Consider the following 10,275-nt stretch of genomic DNA (forward strand, 5'->3'; position numbering starts at 1 on the left):
GGGCTCCTCGTCATCATGGTCGAGGTTCCCGATGTCCACTTTGAAATTGGCGGTGGAAATATTTGATGGCACTGGACATTTTGGTATGTGGCAAGGAGAGGTCTTGGACTCTCTTTTTCAGCAGGGTCTTGATATTGCTATTGAAGGAGAGAAACCAGAAGAGGTAGAGGAGAAAGACTAGAGCATCATCAACCGGTTGGCATGCGTAACTATTCGATCCTGCCTGTCCAGAGAGCAGAAGTATGCTGTAAAAAATGAGACTTCTGCACACAAGCTGTGGAAGGCATTGGAGGACAAGTTTCTGAAGAAGAGTGGTCAGAACAAGCTCCTGATGAAGAAAAGGTTGTTCCGATTTGACTACCAACAAGGTACTACTATGAATGCACACATCACTGTGTTTAATCAATTAGTAGCAGACCTGTTGAATTTAGATGTGAAGTTTGAGGATGAGGATTTGGCTTTGATGTTGTTATCATCTCTTCCTGATGAATTTGAACATTTGGAGACTACGCTCCTTCACGGGAAGGAGAATGTGTCGTTAGATGCTGTTTGTTCTGCTTTATATAGTCATGAATTGAGAAAGCAGGATAAGATGAAAACCAAATCAACGACATCAGAAGAAGCATTGGTGGCAAGAGGTCGTCAACAAAGCCAGACAAAGGGGAGAAGAGGGAGGTCTAAGTCTAAAGGTCAAGCCGTTGCCAAAGATGAGTGTGCTTTCTGTCATGAGAAAGGACACTGGAAGAAAGACTGTCCAAAACTGCAGAAGAAAGGGAAGGCTCCACAAGATGCAAATGTTGCAGAATGCAAAAGTGATGTGGAATCAGATATCTCTTTAATTGTCTCGCTTTCAGCATCATCGTATCCAGATGAGTGGATATTGGATTCAGGTTGTACCTATCATATGTGTCTCATTCGGGATTGATTCTTTGAATTTCAAGAACTTGATGGCGGGGTTGTTTACATGGGTAATGATAATCCATGTAAGACAACTGGGATAGGTTCAATCAAGCTGCGGAATCATGATGGATCCACCAGAATTTTGCGGGATGTACGGTACGTGCCAAAGTTGAAGAAGAATCTCATCTCATTGGGGGCTTTAGAATCTAAAGGCCTAGTTGTGACGATGCGAGATGGAATTCTTAAAGCAACTTTAGGAGCACTAGTGATGTTGAAAGGCGTGAGGAAGAACAATCTATATTACTATCAAGGTTGTACAGTGGTGGGGACAGTAGCGGTAGCAACTTCTAGCACTAAGAAGGATGTCGAGGCAACGAAGTTGTGACATATGAGGTTGGGACATGCTGGAGAGAAATCCTTGCAAATTCTTACCAAGCAGGGATTGTTGAAAGGTACGAAGGCTTGCAAACTTGAATTTTGTGAGCATTGTGTTCTGGGAAAACAACGAAGAGTGAAGTTTGGCAATGCAATTCACAATACCAAGGGTATTCTGGATTATGTGCATTCAGATGTGTGGGGACCTGCCAAGACTCCGTCAATCGAAGGTAGGCATTATTTTGTCACCTTTGTGGATGATTTTTCCAGGAGAGTTTGGGTGTTTACTATGAAGAACAAAAATGATGTGCTTGAAATTTTCCTTAAGTGAAAAGCTCAAGTTGAAAACCAGACAGGAAGGAAGATTAAGGTTCTACGAACAGAAAATGGAGGAGAATACAAGAGTGATCCGTTCCTGAAGGTATGTCAAGATTGTGGCATAGTTCGACACTTCACTGTTAGAAAAACACCACAACAGAATGGGGTGTCAGAGCGTATGAACAAGACACTTGTGGAGAAAGTTCGTTGTATGTTGTCTAATGCTAAGTTAGGCAGAGAGTTTTGGGCTGAGGCTGTGACATACGCTCAACATCTCGTCAATCGTTTGCCATCATCTGCTATAGATGGCAAAACCCCGTTAGAGGTATGGTCTGGAAAACCTGCAACTGATTATGATTCTTTGCATGTTTTTGGTTCTATTGCATATTATCATGTGATTGAATCAAAGTTGGATCCACGGGCAAAGAAGGCTTTTTTCATGGGCTTTAGTCCTGGAGTGAAGGGATACGGTTTGTGGTGTATAGAGGCAAAGAAGACGATTATTAGCAGGGATGTTACCTTTGATGAATCTTCCATGTTAAAGAAGGTAAATCCAGAAGGAGCTAATAGTATTCCACAACAGGTGGAGTGTGCCCGGAAACAGGTGGAGTTTGAGCCGACAGTGGTGATCCCAACACGAAATACCACAAGTGACTCTCCTATGGCAAAAGAAGAGTCAGATGAGGAAGAGGTTCCTACCCAAGAATCTCAACAACAATCAACGCCAATTGCAGTTAGAAGACAAAGACGAGATATTCAGAAGCCTGCTCGTTTCATGGATATGGTTGCCTATGCACTTCCAGTTGTTGATGACATTCCATCCACTTACCCAGAAGCCATTCTGAGTTCAGAGAGTGGTAATTGGGCAGGTGCGATGGAAGAGGAGATGCAGTCTTTGAAGAAGAACAAGACGTGGAAGTTGGCACAATTACCAAAAGGTAAGAAGGCAATTGGGTGCAAATGGGTATTTGCAAAGAAAGAAGGATTTCCTAATAAAGAAGATGTTCGCTACAAGGCAGGGTTGGTTGCTAAAGGCTTTGCTCAGAGGGAGGGAATTGATTATAATGAGGTATTTTCTCCAGTTGTTAAACATTCCTCCATTCGAATTTTGTTGGCCTTGGTAGCACAATTGAATTAAGAGCTTGCTCAACTTGATGTAAAGACCGAGTTCCTACACGGTGATTTGAAGGAGGAAATCTATATGACTCAACCAGAAGGATACAAGGTTGATGGTAAAGAAGATTGGGTTTGTAAACTTAGCAAATCGTTGTACGGACTGAAACAATCTCCGAGACAGTGGTACAAACGATTTGATAAGTTCATGAAGGATCAGAAGTATAAGAGAAGCAAATATGATCATTGTGTGTATTTGCGCAGACTTGAAGATGGTTCCTACATTTACTTACTCTTATATGTTGATGATATGCTGATTGCAGCAAAGAGCCAAGTTGAGATTGACAGGTTAAAGGCTCAGTTGAGTAAAGAGTTCGAGATGAAGGATTTGGGGGAAGCCAAGAAGATTCTCGGCATGAAGATAAACACGGACAGGGAGAGGGGAAAACTTTGGCTGTCACATAAGCAGTATTTGTAGAAGGTACTATAATTTTTTGGTATACACGAAGATACAAAACCTGTAAGTACCCCACTTGCTCCTCATTTGAACTTGAGTAGCCGTTTATCTCCGACGACTGATGAAGAACGAGAATACATGGCGAAAGTCCCATATGCAAATGCAGTTGGAAGCTTGATGTATGCAATGGTGTGTACAAGACTAGATATTTCACAGGCTGTGAGTGTTGTTAGCAGGTACATGCATAATCCGGGCAAGGGACATTGGCAAGCTGTGAGATGGATTCTACGGTACCTCCAAAATACCTTAGATGTTGGATTGACATTTGAGCAAGATGAATCACTTGGTCAATGCATAGTTGGATATTGTGATTCTGATTATGCAGGTGATTTGGATAAGCGACGGTCTACAACTGGCTATTTGTTCACTTTAGCAAAAGCGCCAGTTAGTTGGAAGTCTACCTTGCAGTCTACGGTGCCTTTGTCTACTGCAGAGGCAGAGTATATTGCGATTACAGAGGCTGTGAAGGAAGCAATTTGGCTTCATGGGTTGCTTAAAGACTTGGGAGTTGGTCAGAAACAACTTGAGTTATATTCTGACAGTCAGAGTGCTATTCATTTAGCAAAGAATCAAGTTTTTCATGCACGGACGAAGCACATTGATGTTCGTTATCACTTTGTGCGTGAGATTCTCGAAGAAGAGGAGATTGTTCTCCAGAAGATTCACACTACGGAGAATCCTGCAAATATGCTCACCAAGGTGGTTACAAGGACCAAGTTTGAACACTGTTTAAACTTGGTTAATATCTTGCACATTTGAAGTTGGCGCCCGGAGGCGCAAATTTGAAGCACTGCAAAGTTTGTTTTTGTTATGTTTTGAGAAGATCTGTTTTAGGTGGGACTTGAAATTAAGCCAAGGTGGAGATTTGTTGATTTTGGCTTAATCCCAAGTCTCACATCGGTGGGTTCATTGTTTGGGAAGGAGGTTTGAGGGTTATAAATTAAACTCTCCTCCTTCACTGTTATATATCCCAATTTGTATCTTCTCTCATAATAATAAAAGTGAGTTGTTTTTGCTGTGCTCGGAGATTAGGCTAAATTGGCCGAACTCCATTAACAATTTTCTGGTGTGTTTTTTCCTCTTTATCTCTTTTATTATTCCGCTCTGTTTATTCAATATTATTTGTCGGGTAGCTCTGTTAGGGTTCTGTTTTAGTGGGAAAATTACCCGTTTTTTCCAACAATATCAACAAAGCGTTGAAAGAATGATTGTCTGTGTGAATAAATAAAGAATGATCAGCTATAATTTGAACATAACCAAGTTGTATTACAGTCTGAGTTAGTTTTGAGTTCCATTGTCGACTCTTCTGTTTTAGTCTATATAAAGATTTTCTAAGTTTACAAACTTGTATGGGATAAGAAAGAGTAAGGCCTGCGGGAGGAGTCATGTAAATTTCTTCATCAAGATCGCCGTGAAGAAAAACATTATTCACATCTAGTTGATGAAGAATCCATCCCTTAGCACTTGCTAAAGAAAAAATAAATCGAATTGTAGTAATTTTAACTACCGAAGAGAAAGTCTCAAAATACTCAATACCTTTGGTTTGAGTATATCCTTTAGCAACCAAACGAGTCTTGTACCTATCAATGGTGTTGTCTGGTTTATGCTTGGCTTTGAAAACCCGTTTACACCCAATAGGACGTTTTCCAGGAGGCAAATCCATCAAAGACCATGTTTCATTAGACTCAAGAAAATCAAGTTCATGTTGCATAGCTTCTTTCCAACAATCACGTTGTATCGCTTCTTTAAATGATTTAGGTTCTTGAATAGAAGAAATATTATGAAAAAAAGAAGAATAGGTAGGAGAACAATTATGATAAGAGATATACTTTTGGATAGAATATTTAGTACCTGAAGAATGATTGGTAACATCTTTTGAAGAGAAGAAAGTATTGTGATGGTCCTTCAAGTATCCAGGTGGTTGTTTGAGACAAGTAGAAACTTAAACAGATGTAGGTTGTGGATTATAATGTTGGTGTTGCAAGACATCAATATCAATTAAATATAATGGTGTAGAAGAATCAGTAGTAGGAAAACTGGATGGTAATACAGTTTTAGAAACTAAAGGAATAATATCACTAATACATATAGGCACAACAATGTCATTATCAAAAATAGAAGGAACAATATCACTAATAGATGTAGGCACAACAATATCATTATTAGAAATAGAAAGAAGCAAATGCTTAAACTTATCATGTGTGTCCAAATTGGTATCTATGTTGTCCTTATAAAAAGGAAAATGACTTTCATAAAAAATAACATCGCGTGACAAAAAAAGGTCCTCTAGATTTATTCATTGTGCAATCATCAAGGACTAGCGACGTACCAATCCCTCCAGCAATGGAAAAAATAGTTTTTGGCTGCCAATATTCCAAAGGGAGACCATCAATCCTAACCCAACATTGAGTTTTTAATAAGCTTTATGGAAGCGGGAACAAAATCTTTAGTCCAAGCAAAACTCTCAAAATTTTCGGATTGAGATTCCAGGACCCCCAACAAGCACCCTTCTCATATTCTCAAAAGAATCAAAAGCAAACTCATAAAACCCTTTTCCAAGGGGAATAACCCGCCAAGGGCCTACCGAATTCCAAGAAATATCAAGTTTTTTGCATAAGTCTAAATGAGTTAGAGGTTTGTCACCTTTAGCTAGAATAATTCTACCATGAAGGTGATTTTTACAATCTTCTAGACCAACCAGATAAACATCTTCAACAATTTGTACTAAAATTAACTCTCACTTGATGCACATAGATGACAATTGTGAGAGAGGAATATTACAAGCATTATTCAATGCTTGCATAAAAGTCTTCTTTTGATCCTGACCGCATAAGAACTCTTTGTATTTGAAGGAGAACCTTGATCTTTGAGGCACCGCCAGGGAATTTGAAATCTAAATTTTTGTGTGCTCATCTTGTACCCTGACCTTCACACACCACAAACAATTCCAAAAGCCACAAGCAAACCACAACCATGACGTAAGAAAATAAGAATTTGATTCAACCATGCTGCATAGAAAATGCATGCCACCAACAACAACATTGACACACCAAATGCCCAACCAACTGCTGTCGTAGGGACACTTCACTGCTCCAGAACCTGATGCACCAAAAGCCACCACTGCTTTTGATGACACGCACAATCATTTGCTAAATTTCAAAGTTTTAATTTTTCTTCTTTTCTCTCTATTTTCACTTTTCCTTTTCATATTCTTCTATATGTTTCTGTTCTTCGCTAATGGAGAACTAAATCTTTGAGCATCAATTCAAGGAATCAAGATAAAATAAATCGAATTGAGTTTTTGCATCGATCATTCTTCACTTCAAGTTTGTTCTTCACTTCTCTAATTTCAGTTGTGCTTTTTGTTATATTAATTTGCATTTATGAAATTAGAATTCAAATTAGGAATTGATTGAATCTTTATTTGATAACTAATATAAATTGGATTGAATGATATTGAGATTTGATTTGTATAAATCGATTTAGTTGGTTAATTGAATCGATCAATTATTTAAACTTGGATTCAATACTTAGAGAACTGCAATTTTTCAGATTTTTTAGTTGTTTTTAATTATTTGGATTGATTTGTTTTAATTTTTTGGAATTTTTATTTTGATTAGTAATCTTGTTTTCGAATTCACTTTTTATGTTTTTAAATCCCTAAATCTCCAATTTTATTTGTACGGAAAAAATACTAAAGATGCAATACAATTCAATATGTGTTATTTGAGAGAATCGACTTAGGTTTCTCTATATTGAAGTTTTTTAGAAAACCTTAGTATTTGATTTAAAGGACGAAAACTTAAAATCACACACTTTAACTACAAGAGGCTCATCGACATATTTTACACACTTTAACCCTAAGGTCTCCGCTCATGTGACCTCCTGGGTTATTTCTTGTCTTAGTTTCTTATGATCACTATCTAAGGGCCTTAGATGAATGGTAATTGTGTGATCGGGGGTCCAAAGTATGATCAAATCCTCACACTATATTAATGGTTAGTGAAACCTTAGGGTTACAACAAGAAGAAGTACCAAAAGCAAAAGAAGTGCATAGAATAGGAATTATAAATTTTACTTTTGTAAATCCAATTTCCATTGTATTTCTTTTGAATTGTAATTGCATTAAACCTTGAATAATTAGTGGAATAATTACGCATTAGACGGTGAGTGTGTCTTCAATGACTCTAAGTGTCTAGAAGCCTCACCTTAGGATACGCCTAACTTTAAAGCTTTCTAGTTAGTAAATTTTAATTGTGTTTAGTTAATTGCTTGCATTGTTTACTTGCTTTGTTTTGTTTAATTGCTTTGCATTTTCTTGCATAAAATTGTGTTTTTCATTCTTAATTGTGATCTAAGTAAATTACTTTGAAAAAGATTTGTGAAAAGTCTTGAGGGATAGATTTTGGCAAGGAAAGACTTGGTACTTAAGAGATCCTAGTGATCCACCTTTCTTTCCTAGAAAACTACCTTCATTACTCTCCTTATCTTTTTTTAGGGTAAATTACTTATAACACAAATCTTTAACCATGTCTTCTCATTCTCGTCATTCTAATGAAAGTGAAGGAACGTCTATCAAATCTCTTTTGGAAAAAATAGCACAAGACGTTCAAACACTTTCATATAGACAATTGCAACATGAGACCCAACTCAAAGAAAGGGATGCTCAATTTGCTTTGGTACAAGATGAGTGGAAAATGGTTAAAGAAAGAGATGATTACATCAAATCCAAAAAGAGTTCTCATGCATCTAGCTCTAGGGTGAATGATTCTTTTGGGGAACGAAACCTTAGAACTAATGACTATTATCAACCACCCCCTAGGAGAGCTAGAAAGGAAAGACAAGAAAGCCCAAAGGAGGTTAGGGTAGAGCTACCTCCATAACCTCATTTCTATGGAAAAGAAAATGTTGAAACATATCTAGATTGGGAAATGAAGGTAGAAAAATTGTTTGTTTGCCATAGAGTAAGTGAGGAAAGAAAGGTACCCTTAGCCACCTTAACTTTTCAAGGAAATGCTATGTATTGGTGGACTGCCCTTGAGAGAGAAATGCGCCTTCATAAGGACCCTCCCATTACATATTGGAATGACCTTAGGGGAGCCTTAAGACGCCATCATATTCCCCCTACTACAGTAGGAAGTCAATGGACAAACTCCAAGGACTTCATCAAAAAAATCTAAGTGTAGAAGAATATTGACAAAAGATGGTAATATATATAATAAGGGCAGGGATTAACAAAGACAACCATTCCACCATATATAGGTTTTTAAGTGGTCTCAAACTTGAGATAAGAAACAAAGTTGAACTTTTACCTTATAAAGATTTAAATGACTTGATTCAACTTAGCATTAAAGTTGAAAAACAAATTTTGAGAAAACAATCAAGTCAAAAACAAAGTTCATACTCTGTATCTTATGACAAGGAAATGGTCCAAAGAGGGGAAAAGCATATAAAAGAAACATCTCTAGAACCTCCCCAAAACCTACCCAAATACGAGCATATCTCACACACTCAAGCTAGAGAAATTCAAAGTTTTAAATGTCTTGGTAATGGTCATTTAGCGTCTCAGTGTCCCAATGAAAGATCTACGATCTTAAGGGACAAAGATGACAATAGTAGTCGAGAAAAAGAAACTAGTGAGAGTGAAAAAAATATAAAAATAGAAAATCAAGAGAAAGTCCTTAAGAACCAATTTGAGGTGTGGGAGAAGAGTGTTCCTTCCCACAAGGTTATTCAGAAAGAAGAAAAATTTGAAAATAAATTTGAAAATATACTTCTATCTAAACAACCTTCAGACCTCCTTGCTTGTAAAGGAACACTTGCATGCACTGCCACACTTGCTGAAATTTGTGAGCTACCTCCTTGAGAGAAAAAGTTTTTAAAAGAATTTGATGATATATTCCCTAAGGAAAACCTCATTGAACTTTCACCTTTTAAGGGTATAGAACATAAAATAGATTTAGTTCTAGGGGCTAGTCTACCAAATAGACCAGCTTATGGAACTAATCATGACGATACTAAGGAGATAGAATCACAATTTTAGGAATTGTTGGAAAAGGGCTGGATTCGCAAGAGTCTAAGTCCTTGTGTTGTACCTATTTTGTTGGTGCCAAAGAAAGATGACAAATAGAGAATATGTAATGACTGTAGAGCCATCAGTAATGTCACCATCAAATATAGGCATCCAATTCTTGAACTTGATAATATGCTTGATGAATTGCATGGGTCACTATATTTTTCAAAAATTGATCTTAAAAGTGGATATCACCAAATAAGAATCAAAGAAGGTGATGAGTTGAAAACTACTTTTAAGACCAAATTTGGACTATATGAATGGTTAGTGAAACCTTTTGGATTCACTAATGCACCTAGCACTTTCATGAGGCTTATGCATCATGTCCTTAGGAATTGCATAGGTATCCAATTCTTGAACTTCATAATATGCTTGATGAATTGCATGGGTCCACTATATTTTTCAAAATTGATCTTAAAAGTGGATATCACCAAATAAGAATCAAAGAAGGTGATGAGTTGAAAACTACTTTTAAGACCAAATTTGGACTATATGAATGGTTAGTGAAACCTTTTGGATTCACTAATGCACCTAGCACTTTCATGAGGCTTATGCATCATGTCCTTAGGAATTGCATAGGTATCCAATTCTTGAACTTCATAATATGCTTGATGAATTGCATGGGTCCACTATATTTTTCAAAATTGATCTTAAAAGTGGATATCACCAAATAAGAATCAAAGAAGGTGATGAGTTGAAAACTACTTTTAAGACCAAATTTGGACTATATGAATGGTTAGTGAAACCTTTTGGATTCACTAATGCACCTAGCACTTTCATGAGGCTTATGCATCATGTCCTTAGGAATTGCATAGGTATCCAATTCTTGAACTTCATAATATGCTTGATGAATTGCATGGGTCCACTATATTTTTCAAAATTGATCTTAAAAGTGGATATCACCAAATAAGAATCAAAGAAGGTGATGAGTTGAAAACTACTTTTAAGACCAAATTTGGACTATATGAATGGTTAGTGA

Source organism: Phaseolus vulgaris, chromosome 8 (assembly GCF_051622355.1).
Source record: "Phaseolus vulgaris cultivar YP4 chromosome 8, ASM5162235v1, whole genome shotgun sequence".
Classification (NCBI taxonomy): domain Eukaryota; kingdom Viridiplantae; phylum Streptophyta; class Magnoliopsida; order Fabales; family Fabaceae; genus Phaseolus; species Phaseolus vulgaris.